The following is a 20298-nucleotide window of genomic DNA, read 5'->3' on the forward strand; positions in this document are numbered from 1 at the left end:
AAGGAAAAAATTTAAACTTTGAAAAATATTTGCACAATTTGAATTTGATGCCTGCAACACATCCCAAAAATCCGGAATGGGGAACAAAAGACTGGTAAAGACATGAAAAAAGTGGTTCAGAGGCGCTGAGTCTTTCCGCAGTAAAGATGGGAGAGAGGGTCGCCACTCTGTGAAAGAATTCAGTGATAAATGTTTTTTAAATATTATAAATAGTAATAGTATGTTTAAAAATAGTTTAAAAAATCAGGGTCTCGTCATTTACAGCGCATGATAACATCCGAACAAATCTATATATGCAAAGGACGAGGTTCTGAGGCACTGTATTAACAACACATAACCACGTTCATAAACCACTGTAAACACTTTGTCACTACAGTCACAAATGCAAGTTAAAACTGACAAATGCAATGAAACAGGGCTGGCACTAGTGATGAATGATTAGGGGGGCTAAGCTTTAACCAGGGGGGTCTGGGGTAATTGCATTATAGCAGCAAATTTCTTTGAAGAGGTATAAAATAAGTAAAGAATGGAGCTTCTGTATTTATACAGGGTGGGCAATTTATATGGATACACCTTAATAAAATGGGAATGGTTGGTGATATTAACTTCCTGTTTGTGGCACATTAGTATATGGGAGGGGGGAAACTTCAAGATGGGTGGTGACCATTTTGGATCCAAGTTTTGTTTTTTCAATGGGAAGAGGGTCATGTGAAACATCAAACTCATTGGGAATTTCACAAGAAAAACAATGGTGTGCTTGGTTTCCACGTAACTTTATTCTTTTTGACCACTTATAAAATGTGTTCAAAGTGCGGGCAGCACTTTGTGTTGTTTGTCAATGCAACCCTCTTCTCCTACTATTCACACACTGATAGCAACACCGCAGGAGAAAGGCTAGCATAGGCTTCCAGTATCCGTAGTTTCAGGTGCTGCACATCTTGTATCTTCACAGACAATTGCCTTGAGATGACCGCAAATATAAAAGTCTAAGGGGGTCAGATCGGGAGACATTGGGGGCCATTCAACTGGCCCACGACAACCAATCCACTTTCCATGAAACTTTTCATCTAGGAATGCTCGGACCTGACACGAATAATATGCTGGTGCACCATCTTGCTGGAAAAACTCAGGGAACGTGCCAGCTTCAGTGCATAAAGAGGGAAACACATCATCATGTAGCAATTCCACATATCCAGTGGCCTTGAGGTTTCCATTGACAAAGAATGGCCCCACTATCTTTGTACCCCATATACCACACCATACCATCAAGATGTGCAGCACCTGAAACTACGGATACTGGAAGCCTGTGCTAGATTTTCTCCTGCTGTGTTGCTATCAGTGTGTGAAGAGTGGGAGAAGAGGGTTGCATTGACAGTCCAAAACTATGGGCAGCACTTCCTTCTTCTCTGGGTCCAAGCTTATTTAAGGTGGACTGAGGTGAAGTGTGGTCTGACAAACCTTTTTTGAAAATCATGGATGCTGCATACAAACTAAAGTGGAGAAGGACCATCCTATTTCTTATAAGCACATAGTTCAAAAGTTAGTATCCATGATGGTATAAGGGGGCTTTAGTGCACATGGCATGAATGAATTTTACATCTGTGAAGGCACCGTCAATGCTGAATAACATATACAGGTTTTGGAGTAACACGCTGCCATCCAGACATTTTTTTATGGGAAAGGCCTTTTTATTGCAGTAAATCAATGACAGTCCATATTCTGTATGAAATCCCGAGTAGCTGAGCAGGTGAAATCCAACAAACAATTTGTATTAAAAACTACTGCGACTGTTCTCTTTAGTTCCCAAACACTTACAAATGTTTGTTAAAGGAAGAGGTGATGAACACAGTGGTAAATATGGCCCCTGTCCCAAATTTATTGTGAATATGTTGCCGGTAAAATAAAAATAAAAATTCAGGATTTTATTAAAAAATGTATATTGCTAATATTCACACTGAACCTGCAGTTGGGCTATTTTTTATTTTCTGAATAATACAATGAAACTATTAACAAGAGGCCCTTAAAAACTACTCAAGCTTTTGATGTTTAGAATATTATAGTAGTTATGAATATAGCACTCAGCAGGGAGATTGCCTGAGGAGAAATAAATTCTGTAGTAAAGTTACTAAATTTGTACAAACGAAGCTTAGACATCAATGTACATGTCTTTTACAATGTTGCACAAGATGGAAGTCTATTATTAAAAGACCAGCTTAAACTAAGTAAAACATTAAATACACGTCTGTTTAAAAACATTAATAAATATATGTGATAATCATCAAAATTTCACCAGCCACTCAACATAATTAATTACACATCAGACAACGCATTTTATCTCCACAGTGAAACATGTTATTCTAAAATCAATGTCGCCATCTCTATTATTGTGATAACTGAATCCAAATTAATTTTTTCCTTTCATTTGTAGACACCTGCTCATGTGACTCTTTTTCTGAAAATAATGTATTAATAGTGAGCTTGTCCCTATAAGTGAACTCAGAAGGGGCATCATCATTTTTTTTTTGGACTTAGTAGTTAATATTCAATAAAACCTGTATTTCAAATAGAAATAAGAAGCAATTCAGAAACCCCTCTGCAAGGCAAGGCAAGGCAAGTTTATTTATAGAACACCCTTCATACACAATTGTCATTTGAAGCATGGTTTCTTAATTGGTCTCGGCCTGGGACCCACATATTCTTATGGTCATTAAGTCGCAAACGAATAATGGTTACCATGGCAACAAAAATGCTGGGCGCGTCTGACGCGTGCCTCTCTCTGTCTCAAGATAAAGAGGAGTACAAAATCAGATGAGCATTACTATTCTTCATTTTTAATTTTTTAATTAAAATGTATTCATTTTTTACAAGCTGTCCGAGACCCGCCCAGAAAGTGGGTCGCGACACACAAGTTGAGAATCGCTGATTTAAAGTGCGTTACATAGGCAAATAGACAGTCAAAAAGTAATTTAAATAAGAAATAAAATAATTTAAGTAGTTCAATAAAAGAAAAGATTAAACATGATTTAAAAATTATTTAAAATTATTATTAAACAAAAAAAAATGAAAAAAGCATTAGAACATTCCTGTGATCTAGCACCTTATATCACTTTACATGGATATTTACAATTAAAATATATTAAAATATTAAAAAAAGATTATACTTGAGTTTTCCTGTACCCTAACTGAGGAAGAGCACCTCTAAGCTGTGAATCAATTTGCGGGATACCCAGTGCTAGCACATTTTGAAACCTCCAGGCACTGATTAAGCTTCAGAGAACATTTGCATTAGTCATTTCCAGCACCCTGAATGAGGAAGAGCACAAACATTCAGCTGTAACTGAATAAAACTGAACAATCACTAGATTAGGAACACCTACCTTGTATATACACTTACTGTCCATTTTATCAGCTCCACTGACCACACAGGAGTAGTTCTACAATTACAGACTGTAGTCCACCTGTTTCTCTGTATACTTTCTTATCCCTAATAAATCCTTAATCCTTAATGGTCGGGACCCCAACAGGGCAAGTATGATATGTGTGGTTTTTTGTTTGTTTTTTGTTTTTTGTTTTTTTTTGTAGGGGGCTTTTTGCTGATATGAGTGGCTCACAGCAGGGCTGCTAGAATCTGTGAGATATGGTTGAAACTGGAAGCATTTTACATTAGACTTTAATTTATAACTGTGTGTGAAGGGGAATGTCCTTGTAGGGCTCAAAAGAGACATTCCCCCTTAATTTGAGTGTTCGTGTGAAAGAGAAGTCTCTCTTCCTCAGAACAGCCGGCCTATCAGTGTTCATCTGCAGGACATGGAAAGTACGGTACCTTCCACACAACTTGGCATAAACATGCTGACATAATTATATAGCTTATGCCCTACTATTCTCTGCTTTGTGGATGTCCATGTGACAAACACACACTCACACACACACACACACACACACAGAGAGAGAGAGAGAGAGATGTTAACTCATTCTAATTCCTTCATAAGAGTTTGACCTTCCCCCTAAACAGTGTCTGTGGCTTTTACAGTAAATGACAATATGACCATATGTTCTTACCATAACCACAAACAAGTGGTTATACTGGAAGATTTCCTGCACAAATTTGATGGCAAATAACTATTACAATATAGCCATTTTCTGACAAATCCAAATTTTCATGCTAGATCATTCATGTATTCATATACAACTTAAAGCATGTTGTAATTTAAAAAAATGCAACTTTCTAAGAAAAAAACGTATGGCAGAAGTACATTATTGTTTTAACTCAACATAAGTCCAGGAGATGGAATTGGACATTTACAATCAACACAATTTTAAAATCTACAATTATAATTGAATAAGGTACAATTATGTTCCATAATTAAAGTTACAGAATATGCACCCTTGAAGGAAGCACCAGAATGATAGATTCTGACAGTGTAGATATATTCAGTCACCGAAAACATATTTGGGTCCAAACCTTTTCTCTAAATACTTGTAAAATCAAATTAAAAAACTGGAAAAAAACACAAGTATTGAGCAGCTTTAATGTTGTGCTAAATGATGCCACAGCTTCAGTGTACCCAGCACTGTGTTCTGATTAGCATTTCATAATCTAGATTTCTCAATAAGAAAAGTGTCATTGTCTGTAAGCACTTAACCAGTTCAGGGTGGTGGTGGGTCCAGAGCCTACCTGGAATAACTGGGTGCAAGCACGAATACACCCTGGAGGGGGCACCAGTCCTTTGCAGGGTGACACACACTCACACATTCACACACACATTCACACCTAGGGACAATTTTGAATCGCCAATCCACTTACCAGCATGTGTTTTTGGACTATGGAGATAATTATTTCTAAATCTAGCACTACTGTGCACTAAACTGACAGCTAACAAAAAAGAAATCTTTATGGAGTCCTTAAAACATTCTTTAAAGTTGCAAGGATATTATATTTCAAAGTATTATAAAAACTCAAGATATGATCCAATGGCATTCAGGGAAAAATGTAGGAATGTAGGTTAAAGCCTACAGAGCAAGAGTTCTTGAAAATCCCATTTATTAATTCATTCATTTATTAATTTATTCATTCATTCATTGCCTGTAACCAATTATCCAGTTCTGGGTTGCACTGGGTCTGGACAAAAATAAAGTGGACTTTGGCTTGGAAATCTTAATATGAAATATCTTAATATTATATTAAGATGGCATGAGATCATACGGAATTTAGGGTGTGTTCAGCCTTCGGTTCCAGAGTAAAGAAGAAAATCATTCATGGTAACAATTTAGATTCATGGTTCTCAGCTGGGCTTAATGTACCCACAAAAGTTGTGTTTAAAACAGGGAGAGGTGGTTAAATGTATAAAGAAGTCAAAACAGAACCTGAAATACCTCCATGGCCTGAACCAAAGAGGGTCAGCAGCCCATTGATTGATTTTATTGTAAACCGTTCCCTCATTGCGCGATAATTTTTACATCTTGTTACGTCATGTCATGTGTTTGGTTCATTTCAATGCCTTTGGTTCATATTGCGTTCACACCTGAAACAAGCTGCACCACAGTTGGATTAGAAAGTGATCGAGACCACCTGAGCAGGTTTGGTGGGAGTTTGAACATGAACATTCATATTTACACTTAGGGTGTTTTCACACCTATATTTCGAGAGCACAGGTTTTTTTTTTTTTTTTTTTTTTTTTTATTAAACGTTAATCATATTTTCTAACAAAAGAAAAGAGACAGAAAATGCTAAATATATCCAGCAGTTTAGTTTGTGCTTTTTCTTAAACCAGACATACTTAGACCCTTTTAGTTTAAAATCTGCTTTGTGGATTGTACTTTTGTTTAAGAAGCCTTTTCTTGTGGTCTTAAACCACACAAAAATTCTGTTTCACTTTAATGGAAACATATTAGGTGTAAAAATAAATTTTAAATAACTTTTGCGTAGCATATAATTGTAATTCAATATTCAAACATTCTCCCACTCTTTTCATTATAGGGTAACAGTTGCAGAATATGAAAAATGACAACTAAATAAATTTGATCAGAATTACGATCTTTAAATTGTCTAAACCAAAGTCACATGTACTTTACAATATTATTCCTAAGAACATAACAAATCAATCCACATGCTTTTGCAGTGTTTTTTCCTTGATGGATCACGTAAACTTGTTCATTTTTAGGGTTTTGTTGTTGTTGTTGTTGTTGAATAAAATTACAACTGTCATTTTTAATACTATCTATCAGTTACCATTAAAACACCAACACTTACATTACAATAATATGTTACACAATAAAGCTTTATTAGTACACCTAATAGAAAACCAATTTACAGAAAGGTTCATTATTATATAGTTTAATTCCAAACCAATTGCAGACAATCACACCCAGCTGTAGAGTCTCATTCCTTCACACATGTCTGTGTTTACAGTTAATAATGAGGATGTATGGGCACCATAGCAGGAGGCAATAAAAATAATGGAATTACTTTCACTGTTAATAATCTCCCTGATGTGGGATTATTAGGTGTACTTAAATGGGTAAGTGAGTGAGTGGGCTTTTCTCTTTTTAAGCAGAGCTTAACATATAATTAGTTCTGTAGAGTCTATTTACTTATAGAGCTTTATCTAAAAACTGGACAGAGGAGAATCTTGTGCAGCCAGTTTATCAGTGTTTATCTGCCGGGGATTTAATGTTTTCACCTTGTACTGAGCTTCCTGGAAAGATGTCCCTCTACCGAAGATAGATACTATCTACCAGAGATAGTAAGAACAGAGAAGAAAGTATAAGATGTATAAGAAGTATAAGTTTCCCCCTTAAACTACCAACAGACTTGTATTTGTGCGAAAGGTGAAGAAGAAGACGGGAAGTTAGGGATTTTGCAACCTCTCTAATTATGAAATAAAACTGTGACACACCCAGGGCTAATCTCCTTTACCTCTGCCTAGTCTACTTAACATTTTACAAACATTTTTTTTTAAATCACTGAGATCTTTAAGTTCCACAAAATGGCCAAGGATACTTCATTCAAGATTTGTAATTAAGTAGAAGGTATCAATTACATGATTATACTCCTTTGTCGCAGCTTCTGTTATTCTACAAGGATTTTACATTAGACTTTGATTTTTGTGAAGATTTGAATGTAATTCAGCCACAAAACCATTACTAATGTGAAGGGCTACTGCTGGAAGATTAGTTCTGGAAGGCAAACACCACCACTCAGATCAAATGTACTAGATGGTCACTCCCAACTGATGTTTGGGGGCTTTATAAACTTCTCACCAAAATTTGGCATTGTCACAAATAGCTGTTCCAGAGCATGCCATTTCCTTTCATGATTTTCTGTGGAGAATCATATTTCATATCAAACCACTGTAAATAAATTAGAAAATGAATGAACCTCATAACTTTTAACACAGTAATTATACAAATATTAATAATATATGCCATAAAAAAGATGACCACATCAGACCACATTATACAGAAATGTAGGTAAACCATAACCTACCTTCAGCGTTTTCCTTATGTTTTCTATATACATTGCAGTGTATGCTGTAACTGTCCCAGAACTCCATGTAAAGCCTTCAGAAATAATCTGGGAAAAACTAAAAGCATTATGTGAAATTCCACAATATTAACACAAAGCATGCAAGATTTCCTTAAAAGAGCAATTAATTATACTGTATAAGAAATTAGAAATTAGAAATGTGTGCCCAGAAGTGCTTGTGTGTATCAATCTCTATCGGATGTATTTTCAAACTTGCTATACTTTATGTAATTAATGTAATTAATTAGGAGAAATTTCTTAAATTAAATTTGTAAATTGGGGCAGATTCGCTGTAATTTTTCTTATTTATGAAGCTTTTATGGACAGATCTAACATATATGTTCAACCTTTGTTTTATTCTCGTGTGAGATTTAAATTTTCACTGAAAACATTTGGTTTTATTCTGCACTTCAACCTTTTTATTATTATTAGGTTTATTGAAGCCCAGTTAAACTGGTGAAATGTTGTCAGTGTCTTTCTTGTGTATTGAAACTGCAACCGTCTTTGCAGCTTTAGATCTTCAAGTCGGTTTTAACTGTTCTATATATAGCCTGGTCTGGAACCATATATAGATTAAAGAAAATCATTGAGCGTAATGTTTATTTTAACATTATATTAATAATCATAATCATAATGAATATCAAATAGTTTTCAAACTGCAATCATTGCATGTGCCTTGGTTATAAGGAATGTTGCCTAGTTGAATAAGGCCTTAATTGTTTGTCACCAGCAACACATGCAGTAACACCTTCATTTAGCTTTATATTTAAAAGATGTTTGAAGATGTTTCTGATAGAAATATAGAGGACCAAGCACTCAAAACCTTAATTCAACCTTTATATGCAATGTGTCCAAAAGTTCATATAAGTTATATAGATACTTCTTGTAATGTTTGATATAAATTCTAGTAAAATCCCAAGAATTGATAAAACATTGAAGAAACAAGATGTTCTTCCTCACTTAAAGAGCAGAAAATCTCCAGACTCAAATATAGTTCTTTCTTTAATCTTACTTTAATAATTAACCTCTTTTAAAGAGTACAAACATTGAAAAAGCTGATGTCTACATACATTTGGTCATATAATGTGTAAATAAGATGCGAGATTATTTAAAAACACATTGACTGGAGTGGTAGGTTTAGGCACTTGAAAAATGTTTTCTTTCTGTGTCACATTTCATATTTAAAAGTGATTTTCGGGACATTCCAAGTCCACATCCAGATCAAAGTGCTAGAGGAGTGAGATATATTGATGTCTGTGTGACTGCTGGCATGCCTCAGGGCATGTAAACATCAGATAAAAGAGCTCATAGCCTGCTGTCATTTCCAATAACTGGCATAAACATTTTCAGCAAGTCATGCTGTCGTCACATATTGCTGCAGCCCCAACAAACCTCTAAGCAGCCTTAGCGGCTTTTTCAGTGTTTCGACCACATCATTCAGGAAATCTGCATTCTTTTCCTGGAAGCACACACAGGTGCTTTATCGCTCTGTCACCAAGCCTGGGCAGCAAGCTCCTGAACTGTAGAAAAGAGGCAGTGTACTCAGGATGCTGTGGTTAAAGACCCTAGACAAATCTCTTCCTCTATTGTGTTCATTCACACAAAACTTTCCATAATACAACTTGCTATTCTGATGTTTATCTCTTAGCCCATTGCACAGCAGTCAAAAAAAAAAAAGTTTCCTCTCTGTTTCAGTGCACACAGCAGCACCACTGAACATCACAACTTTTTCACTCTTCTTTATGGCTTTGTTTACACATTGCTCACACAGGAGTCATGTCTGAACCTCAGTCCAGCTTGGTGGAATGCAGTGGTGTTACCTGCTATACTATGCCAACTGCTCTAAACAATGGTAATTTGGAGTCATGGTAAACTGTGTATTGTATATAGCTCCCATTTCCTCATAAAATATCATTTATCTTTCCATTTGAGGTTCAGAGTATATATGAGTGAATATCATAATCTTGTGAGGTTCTGTGTGCGTAGCTTGTCGTTAAATGTATTTTTTCTGTTTTATACAGGATATATTTTTGTACAACAGCAATTGTTAAATGGTTATGAAATTAAACATGTGGCAGGTGAAAGAGGAAAGCACAGCAATATTTTATTTAATGATGGTCCTTAACTGTATTTAAAAGATCACAGCAATTGAAAATCTAAATTGTAGACCCAGGGCTAGTCTCATAGTACTTACATTAGTAGTTAATCCTCTTAGTGTATGGGGACATATAAGCACATCTATAGTGCACACACTGAAGTGAGTATTCACCTCATTTGGGGTCTTTCATCTCCCTGCTCTTTGAAGTGGTGAACTGCCTAGTAGTTTCCATTGTAATTATGGAGACTGTGAGTTCATGTTGAAATCGGGGTTGAAGTGAAAAGACTACAGTGTGGGTTGTGAAGCTGAAAATCAGAGAAAAACTCAGGATATGGATTTATCATAGGCCATGTTCACACTTGGCATTAAAATGCAGCCTGTACCTGGATTTTGTCCATATACAAACTTAGAAGACAGATGTAGGCATGGTTGTGATCAGAGTATGTTCGGATCTAGTTCCAGATGCCAAGGTATTGGTGCTGAATTGCTACCGAATTTGTGTGTAAAAACACATTGTGATTGGATCTGCAAGTGTGTGATTGAATAGGTGCATGTTTATAAACAAACTGTGATTAGCCATGCATGTGTACAGACTCATTGTGATTGCACATGCATGTGTTATAATTGGATCTGCACATATATAATTAAATGGGGGGATGGGGTGTATTTGCATACATACATTGTTACCAGATTTGTGTGTGTTAGAGATCTTAATGTAAGTGGATCTGTGTGTGTATATATAAATGCAGTGTAATCAATTGGGCATGTGTCTGTAAATGTAATGTGCTCAGATCTCTGCATGTATGTAAACATTGTAAACAGTTCTATAGGTGTGCATAAATGCATTGAGATCAGATTTGCACGTGTGTATAAATGCAATTTATTTATGTGTTTTATTTATTTGTGTGTATGAAAGCATTACGATTGATTGTGCATGTATGAATAGAAGACATCATTATCAGATCATAGTGTTTAAATGTAATGTGGCATGTCGACAAGGCAGGAACACGCCCTGGAGGGAGCACCTGTCCTTCACAGGGTGACACACACTCCACATTCACCCACACCTAGGGACACTTTGGAGTAGCTAATCTACGTACCAATGTGTTTTTGGACCATCGGAGGAAACCGGAGCACCTGGAAGAAATCCACGTGGACATAGGGAGAACACACCTACTCTAAACAGACAGTCACTCTGTGACAGTGACACTACCTGCGGTTCCACAGTGCCACCCAATCACTATGATCAGATCATGCCAAATGTTTATGCTATGTTTACACAGGACAGTAGCAATATGAGCACTGGTTTTCACACCTTCTCCATAATCCTCAGGTTGTTTGCCATAAAGAATAGTGAATCGAAACTGATGTGTTTGTAATACTGCGCTGTGGATTTCTGATAATGGTGCTGGGATGTTGGGATGGAGGAGTTATGTTCTTTAGCAGAGCATCCAGTGTCAGCACTGCTGAGGATTATCTGAGGAGTTCAGCAGAAGCTTAGATGTCTAATGGTGAAAACAGGCTCTCAGCTTTGGAACAGAAGGTGCATTCTGTGCCCAGACATCTGAGAGCAATGGTTTCTTAATCACAGTGGTCATGACTAGTTATACTGGGGGGAAACAAGACACTTTCTGTTTTTGTTATTTCATATACTAATCTATATCCAGTTCAGATTTACACACACACCAAAAGTTTGAATAAAGAAGCCTTTATGTTCTCAGGAAGAAAATTATTAAATCATATGTATAAAACTAGAGTGCTTGTATAGATCTTAAAAACCTGTGCAAGAAACTTTGTGATACCACAACTAACGGTCCATATCACAAAATTTCACAATGTGCAAATGTAAGAGAGAAGCCAGTGGGCCCTAGAAAATAATTGGAGGATGGCCAGAAAGCAGCAAAAACAGTCACACCGAGAATAATGAGCAATGAACTGCAACAATGTCTGTTACACTGCACACCAATATATTTTGCTAGAAAAAATTAAATAGATGTGTGTTTGTCTGAAATTTCATATCCAGAGAACACAGTTTGACTGCACCACAGCACAATACTAGGGGATTCATATAACTCTAGCCCACACTTGGTATTGAGCATGGTGACGTAAGGCTCATGTGCCTCTCCTCCAGATACCAGAACTGATGTGTTAATGACATGTTTTATGACATGTTTAAGAGAAAGAAGAAAGAAGTGTATGGGCTTTAAGAAATTCATTGTGTGATGTAAGTCTATGAACAGTAGTATACACAATACATGTAGACATCTATTGGTATTAGTACATTCAGCCAACTTATGCTATATTTGTTGCTTACACAGGAGTTCAGTGGTATACATTGCTAATCAAAGGGTTGCAGTCACATGATCTATCTATCTATCTATCTATCTATCTATCTATCTATCTATCTATCTATCTATCTATCTATCTATCTATCTATCATGTGTGTGCCATATTGGGGACCGATTTCCTTGTTTCAGAGTGCAGCACTAACGTAAATAGATAGGAAAGATTGATATATTTTCTCTCATACACAGCTCCTCTCCCTGAGCTGGACTTTTTCTCACAACACTCACAAGCTCAGAAAGGGGCGGATTGTAACAGATTATTGGAGGATAATTTTTTATTGTGATCTGTCTGCCTAACTTTGTATGCAGAAAATAATTTTAGCCAGCTATAAGATTCATGATTTCCTGTTCATTTAGCAGCTAATTACTGTCCAGGTTCAGTATTATTACATTTATTATCTGTAATGTACACTATAAAGGAAGTATGGCGCTATTTGGAACTGCTGGCTGGGTTATGTCCTTTTAATCCAGAATAGGGATGAAAATGTGATGTGGATAAATGGGTCAGGGATCCATGGTTATATTTCTTTACTACCCCATTTCCAGAAAAGTTGGGACACTTGTCAAAATATAAATAAAAACAGAAAATGTTGAATCTGGGAAATTTTTATTGATTTTGAAAAATGGTTGCCCATTTTCAATTAGAATGCCAGCAACACATTCCAAAAATGTTTGGACAGGGAACAAAAGACTGGTTGTGTAATGTTAAAGAAAGTAAATGAGGCTAATTGGCAATAGGTAAAAGACATTTAATAAACAGTAATGGCTAGCTATGGTCTTCAAGCACTCAGATGGCATTGAATGAATAACAGACATGTTTCAGTAGTGGAAATCATTGCATGGGCTCACAAACCCTTCCCAAAACCGTAAACACAGGTCATCACTGCATCCACTAAGAGAAGTTAAAAATCATCAATACATAGATCAATCTCAGAAACACTGCCTTCTTCTATGGGCTTGAGCTCATTTGAGCTCACTGAGTTGAAGTGGAAAAATGTCTTTAGGACAGACAAATGAAAATTTTCTTAGGTCAGACAAATGAAAATATTCTTTTTGGAAATCATGGATGATTTGTTCTTCATGGATAATTTGGAGAGGGACCATCCAGCTTGTTATAAGTGCACAGCTCAAAAGCCAGCCTCTGTGATGGTATGGTGATGCATTAGTGCATAGGTCAGTTGCACATCTGTGAAGGCACTGTTAATGCTGAAAGATTATATACAGGTCCTGGGGTAACACATTGCCAATCAGAACTTTTTCTAGGAAGGCCTTGCTTATTTCTGTAAGAAAAGGCCAGTCCACATTCTGCATGGATTACAACAGCATGACTCCTTAGTAAAAGAGTCTGGGAGCTAAACTAGTCCAGTCACCACCCATTAGAATCATTTGGCACAGTATGCAGAAAACACTATAATGAAGACCCCAAGCTGTTCAGCAGATGCACTCCTATATCAAGCAAGAATATAGGTATTAGGTTTACTAATTCACATTCAAAACTACAGTGACTGGTCTCCTCAGTTGCCAAATGCATACAGAGTGTTGTTAAAAGAAGAGGTGACGCAACACAGTGCTAAACATGACCCCTATCCCAACTTTTTGGAAAGTGTTCCTAGCATCAAATTCAAAATGGCCATGTGCCTTTCATAAAACCACAAAATTTCTCAATTTCAACAGTAAAATGTTTGTCTTTGTACTATTTTTAAATTAAATACAGGGTTTAATTAAATTGCACATGATTGTGTTTTTGTCCCAGCATTATTGAAAATGGGTTGTCATTTTAAAATCTAAATGACGACTAAATGTGTACTCAGTGACATCAAGTGCAACACGTGAATGAAATAGGAGGCTCTGGATCAGAGTCACACAACCCTGAATTCTCCATGATCAATGTATGTTGACTACAGATGTGTAAAGCAATCAGGCTTGCAATGGATCTATGTTCTCTGGAATATTGGAGCATCATCCTATATAGCTGGGATGAATTAGAGTGGGGTTTGTGATCCTGAGCTAATCATTTAACATCAGCACCAGACCTTTTCAATGTACTTGTGGCTAATTCAATTAAATCAACAAATGAAATTTCCAAAGTCTAGTGCAAACCCTTCCCAGAAGAACTTTAGCTGTTATTGCAGCAAAGGGCAGAATAACTTCCACTTAATACGATTGATTTCAAACTTCTCCCAATGTAGTGTATATCAATGTGATTGTAATGCTGTTGTTAATAGTAATGTACAGTATTTGAGAAAAGGGTTTACTGCACCAGGAACAGGTGTGATTTTATTTCCCATATTATTAAAGCATGAACACATTTGTTTTCATCTCTGTTTTTCTTTTCCTTTCATTTATTTTTTCCCTTATCTTCCCTACAGATACCAGTCATTGAAGTAGGCACTTGCTTTGTATTCTGTAAATGTGAGTCATGGCAGATTGACTTTAGAAACGTTATTCTATCTCTGTGTGAATCATCCACAAAATGACAGGTCAGTTCTTCAGGGTCTCTGCAAAAACAGTTCAAGAGTTCCAACATAAACTGGAGCTCAATAAACAGCACATTGTGCATATCTGGCATAACTGGGCTGTCCACACATGTCTGTGACATAAGGTGATGCAAGGTCTGTGACCGGGATATGCAATTATAACACAAGTTATGCTATTATGTAGAAAACTGCACATAAAAAAAAAACATGTGCACATGACTAATGAGTCAAGATGAAGCAAGATTCTGTCTCAAGTTCTAAGTTCACAAATTTCAATGGTATAATGCAAAGACACTGAGCAAAGATAGTAGCATTCAGGCGTTGCCTTTAGTCATTCTTCTCATGTGAGCTGTATTTTACATATATATAAAAAGAAATGAAAATGATAATTAATCACTTTCTTAAATACTATTTGCTCCTGTTTGGAACATTTGTCTCTGGTAATTCTAATGTAGCAAACTAAACTGATCTACATGTGCCTCTTACCAAGCTGTTCTTAATTTCACTCTAGTTGTTTTACTATGTACTTCTGAGAAATTAGGCTGATTGTAAAGGTCCTAGGGATCTGAACTGAAAACTCAAGTATAAACAAGCACACTGACTACAGTTTAGTGCCTGGAGTGTCAACTGTGACACAGCATCTTTGCAGATGTTCGAACAGTATCATCAAAGCAGTTCAGTCTTTAGACTTCACCAGATTCCTACTATACACCTGGATTCATGAAAACATGAAAAATCCAAAACATAAGCCATTTAAAAGTGCTTAACCCTGTATTGGTAGGAAATAACATCCTATTACACAATTTCTTTGAAAGGCTAGGTGAGTGGAAGGTGGAAGTATGTATGTAGGAGTGTGTGTGTATGTGTGTGCATACCATTTACACACACACACACACACACACACACACACATATATATATATATATATATATATATATATATATATATATATATATATATGTGTGTGTGTGTGTGTGTGTGTGTGTCTGTGTGTGTGTGTGTGTGTGTGGTGGAAATACAAAAGTAGAAATGAGAATGAGTTTATAATGGGTCTGAAAACCGATAGAAGCACTGATAGAAGCAGAGTCAAAATAAGGGCAAAGTCCATGAAACCTAATGATAACAGTTCGAGTTTATTAACAGCTGTGTAAGGAATGTACAGAGTGAGACAGATAAACAACTTATTTATTTACTTGCTGTTGAAAAACAGGTTAAGGGCTGTTTTGATGGGAAATTGAATACAGTAAAACAAAGAGATTCTGTCTACAAATTTGTAGTATGTCACCTACTGCATTTTGCTTATTTTGAGTCATGACATGTTAAATGACACCTGTTTACCATTTGATTAGTCTACAGCAGACTAACAATCCATCAGGGTGTTATTTCCCTCCTCCCTAGAATTTCAGTGCTTGCTTTATGTATTAGAGCACATTAAACATTACTCTAACACATCCCTGGTCTACAGCTCCATATCTCGTCATTCATCATCATCAGCATCATCTTTGTCACAAAATCAACCCTGTGTTGTAAAGTGGGCACAGTACACTCTAACACATTCAAGTTTTAAATGGGATCATCCAGACACACCCATTGTAGACACAGATTTTCAATAGTGCATACACAGCTTGTATAATCTTCATAGAAACTATAAAATAATATAGGAGTTTAAGGTCACCATGTCCAATGACAGGGGTGGGCTACATGGATATACAGTACACCACCATTGTGAAAAAATAAAATGTATTTCATTATATTATATTTAAAGTACTACTTTTTTATTTGATAATAATGTAATACAATACATTATAACTTGTACATCTGATGCATACGATATACTACAATAAGGATAAGAATATATTTAAGTTCGATTAGAAAAGTGGAGAAAATAGATAAATGGCATAATCAGTATGTAATAAATATAACTTGAGATCATTTTAATTCTATTTTTGTACAAAATTATTTTGTACAAATTAGTGGTTCAAAAGTAACATAATTTAATTTAAATATATCCATGTACCCCCCTTGTCATTAGTTGTGGTGACTTTAAAGGTTTCTGTGAAGATTTTACATGCTGTGTGTGCACTATGAATGGGTGTGCCTGGATGGTTGAGTTTAAATGTAAAAAATATTAATGTGTCAGAAGTGGATGTGGATGATTAGTTATGGATTCTGGATTCCAAACAAAACACTTCATCCAATATATTTTTTATAGGATTAGTTGGAGTGTTGTTTGTAATCATCCACACCAGTGCCTGACTTTACAAATTCAGCCATCATATCCGCAAAAAAAAGTTATAGGGTAAAGGCTCCTCAGTATAGAAGAGGCAATTATGGCAGCAAGGGAGAGTCAAACTATGTATTAATGCCCTTCAATTAAAAAGAAATGCTGCATGAGCATGTAAAAAATACTTTTGGGCATATATGTTCAACCAATCAAGTCCTTTGGGAGCCCAATTATGGGAGTTGAGTGCAATCCAGTAAATGAAGCTTGGATGAATGGGTGAGTCATTAAACAAATCCTGGCCCTGGTCTTGGAGTTTCCTCTGCATTTTAGTGTTTTCTCTACTTTAAAACACCCACTTCAGGGAAGGAAATATTAATGAGATGGCTAGTTGAATCCGGTATATTAAAACATAGAAAGCATTTCGAATGTGCAGGGCAGAGAATTTCAGAGGCTGGGAGCCATTTAAAACTACAACCTTGCCATTATTTTCCATTTCCAGTTTTTCTCTTGGTGTATGTATTTTTTTTGCAAAATTCCATTGAATTACGGCAAACTTTCCTTTCAAAGAGCACACACAAAAACAAACAAACTAACAAAAAACAATCAACCTAAAATGTTATAGGTAATTATTTTTCCGAAAGTGTTTGTAATAGGATCAACAACCCCAATTCCAGGGACGTTGGGACCCTGTATAAAACATAATACGATGATTTGCAAATCCTTTTCAACCTATATTCAATTGAATACACTAAAAAGACAAGATATTTAATGTTCAAATGGATAAACATTTTATACTGATACTTTTTTTTTTTTTTTTGGAAATATTGACTCATTTTGAATTTGAGGCCTGCAACGCCTTCCAAAATAGTTGGGACAGGGGCAACAAAAGACTGGGAAAGTTGAGGAATACTCAAAAAACACATGTTTGGAACATTCCACAGGTGAACAGGTTAATTGGAAACAGGTGAGTGTGATGATTAGGTATAAAGGGAGCATCCCCAAAGGGCTCAGTTGTTTACAAGGATGGGGCGAGGTTCACCACTTTGAGGAAGAGTGAACAAATCATCCAACAGTTTAAGAGCAACGTTTCTCAATGTACAGTTGCAAGGAATTTAGGGATTTCATCATCTACAGTCCATAATATCATCAAAAGTTTCAGAGAATCTTAAGAAATCTCTGCAAGTGGCAAGGCCAAAAACCAACATTGAATGCCTGGGACCTTCAATCCCTCAGGCGGCACTGCATTAAAAACTGACATCATTCTGTAACGGACCACATGGGCTCAGGAATACATCAGAGAACCATTGTCAGTGAACACACTTCATCTACTAGCGCAAGTTAAAACTCTACCATGCAAAGTGAAAGCCATATATCAACAACACCTGTTGTTGAAAATCTGTGGCGCATTATGTAGTGCAAAATACGACAATGGAGGTCCAGGACTGTTGAGCAACTGAAGCTGTACATCAAGCAAGAATGGGAAAGAATTCCACCAACAAAGCTTCAACCATTAGTGTCTTCAGTTCCCAAACATTTATTGAGTTTTTTATAAGGAAAAGTGATGTAATACAGTGATAAACATGCCCCTGTCCTAACTCTTTTGGAATGTGAGTGAATATTTGCAAAAAAAAAAAAAGTTTATCCGTTTGAACATTAAACATCTTGTCATTAAAAAATTGTAGTGTATTCAATTGATTATAGGTTGAAAAGAATTTGCAAATCATTGTATTCTGTTTTTATTTATGCTTTATACAATGTCCCACCTTCATTGAAATTGGGGTTGTACTTTTACTGGTCCCTTGGGCAATTTACTTATTTATTTTTTAGTCCAATCAGATCAACTCAATATATAAGCCCCCTTACAAAAGAAAAAAGCAATTTTCCCACTCAGTCATATCAACTCATTTCAGACATCTCCCTGCTTTGCTTTCAGTTTTAAAAAAATAAAAACAAAAAGAAAAAAAAGCTTAAACTGATTTTTCTTCAGTGATTCAGTTCTGTAGTTCACATGCAGATTGTTTTTATTGAAAATCATGTTTAGAGGAAGAGTGGCAAAATGTATTATGCACTTTTTGGCTTTAAATCTGTGTAAACTCTCAGAAAAAAGGTACAATAATGACTTTATTTTCACTAAATTTACAGACAGTGTAAATGTATCTTTTATAGGGGACTTCTACAATTTAAGAAGCTCTTCATGTTTTAAGGGGGAACGGTATATTTGAGGAAAATTATGACTTTTTTTGTGTGTGTGTGTGGCTGAAGTTTACCTTCTGTTTTTTTTTTTCCCACCGTTTGAATTACCACAGCGACTCATTTGGGATTCGGGTTGTTCAGTTTTGTTGTACTTTCGGTAATGCAGTTAGCCATCTCCTGAATTTGAAAACATTTCCACCTTAAAGGAGATTAAATTAATTAAAAATGTCCAGAGTGTGTGATCATGGATTATGGAAAGCGTCAACTAAGAATAAGAAGCAAGGATCTGCCTCCTAAAGTGATATTTATGGTTGAAGGGAAAATAACATCAGCTTTGTTGCCTTGTCTAGTCTAAAATTTTAATGTGGTTTAGACATTACATTCTTGTAAATGCAGGGAAAATGGTGGTGGCTCTTTCCATTTTTGCCTTTCACTTAAGTGGGTAAATGTTTAGTGACATCACAATTGGTTTGTGTGATTTAAACTGATAAAGTGGATTAACAGTCACTTCAAAAGTTTCAAAAGCTACAGTGCTAGCTTCAGCTCTTACGGTGGGACAGAGAACACAAGAACCTGGCAACTAACATCAATAAGACAAAATGTTTGACATGAAGATTGAAAATTTTGAATAAGAAGCAAAGATCTGCTTCCTAAACGTCATTTATGGTGGAAGGGAAAATTGATAAGTCTCACCAGCCTTGTCTAGTCAAAATATTTATTGTGGACTTGAACAGTAAAGGTTTGTAAATGCAAGGAAATGGCGGCCACTAGTTCACATTTTTCTCTTGCTCAGGTAGATGTTTTAGTGAAATGATATACACTTTTGTGTGTAAATATGTTGATTATGGCACATTCTTCTTAGCTATTATCATCCAAAGCTGTTAAACTTATCTCTTGCTTCTTCATTCATTTTTCCTCAACCTGAAATCTGGTTGAGCTTCACATCTGGACAGGAGGCAGACAGCTCTCTCCACTGTTTTGAAACTGTATTATAGTTCAGATTTTAAATGCTTGGTGTCAGTATTTCAGATTGCTTCTTTAAGTAATCCAAAACAGTAAAAATAAGTCAATATTACCCAACTAAGGAGCAGCAATAGAGTAATTTCCACATCTTGGTTTGTGCTTTTCAACGGTTGGAGTTCGACTTTGCTGACTAAAATACTCCAGATGTCATTTCTCTGCTGTGAGCAGTGAGAGAGAAAGCCTAGCATACTGGACCAAGACGTTTCTTTTTTTCACATTTACAGACACTGGGGCTTTGTAAATACATTAGACCAGGTTCGAGCACTCAAACAGACTGAAAATATAGCAAATAATGAGGAGGAACATCCTCTGAATTTTATAAAAATTATTTTTTGATAAAATTTGTGAACGTCTCCTTTAAAAGTGCAATAGTGGTGTTAAAGTTCAGTTATGTTCCCTAAAAGTATATTATA

The sequence above is a fragment of the Hoplias malabaricus genome, chromosome 8, assembly GCF_029633855.1.
Source record: "Hoplias malabaricus isolate fHopMal1 chromosome 8, fHopMal1.hap1, whole genome shotgun sequence".
Taxonomy (NCBI): Eukaryota; Metazoa; Chordata; class Actinopteri; order Characiformes; family Erythrinidae; genus Hoplias; species Hoplias malabaricus.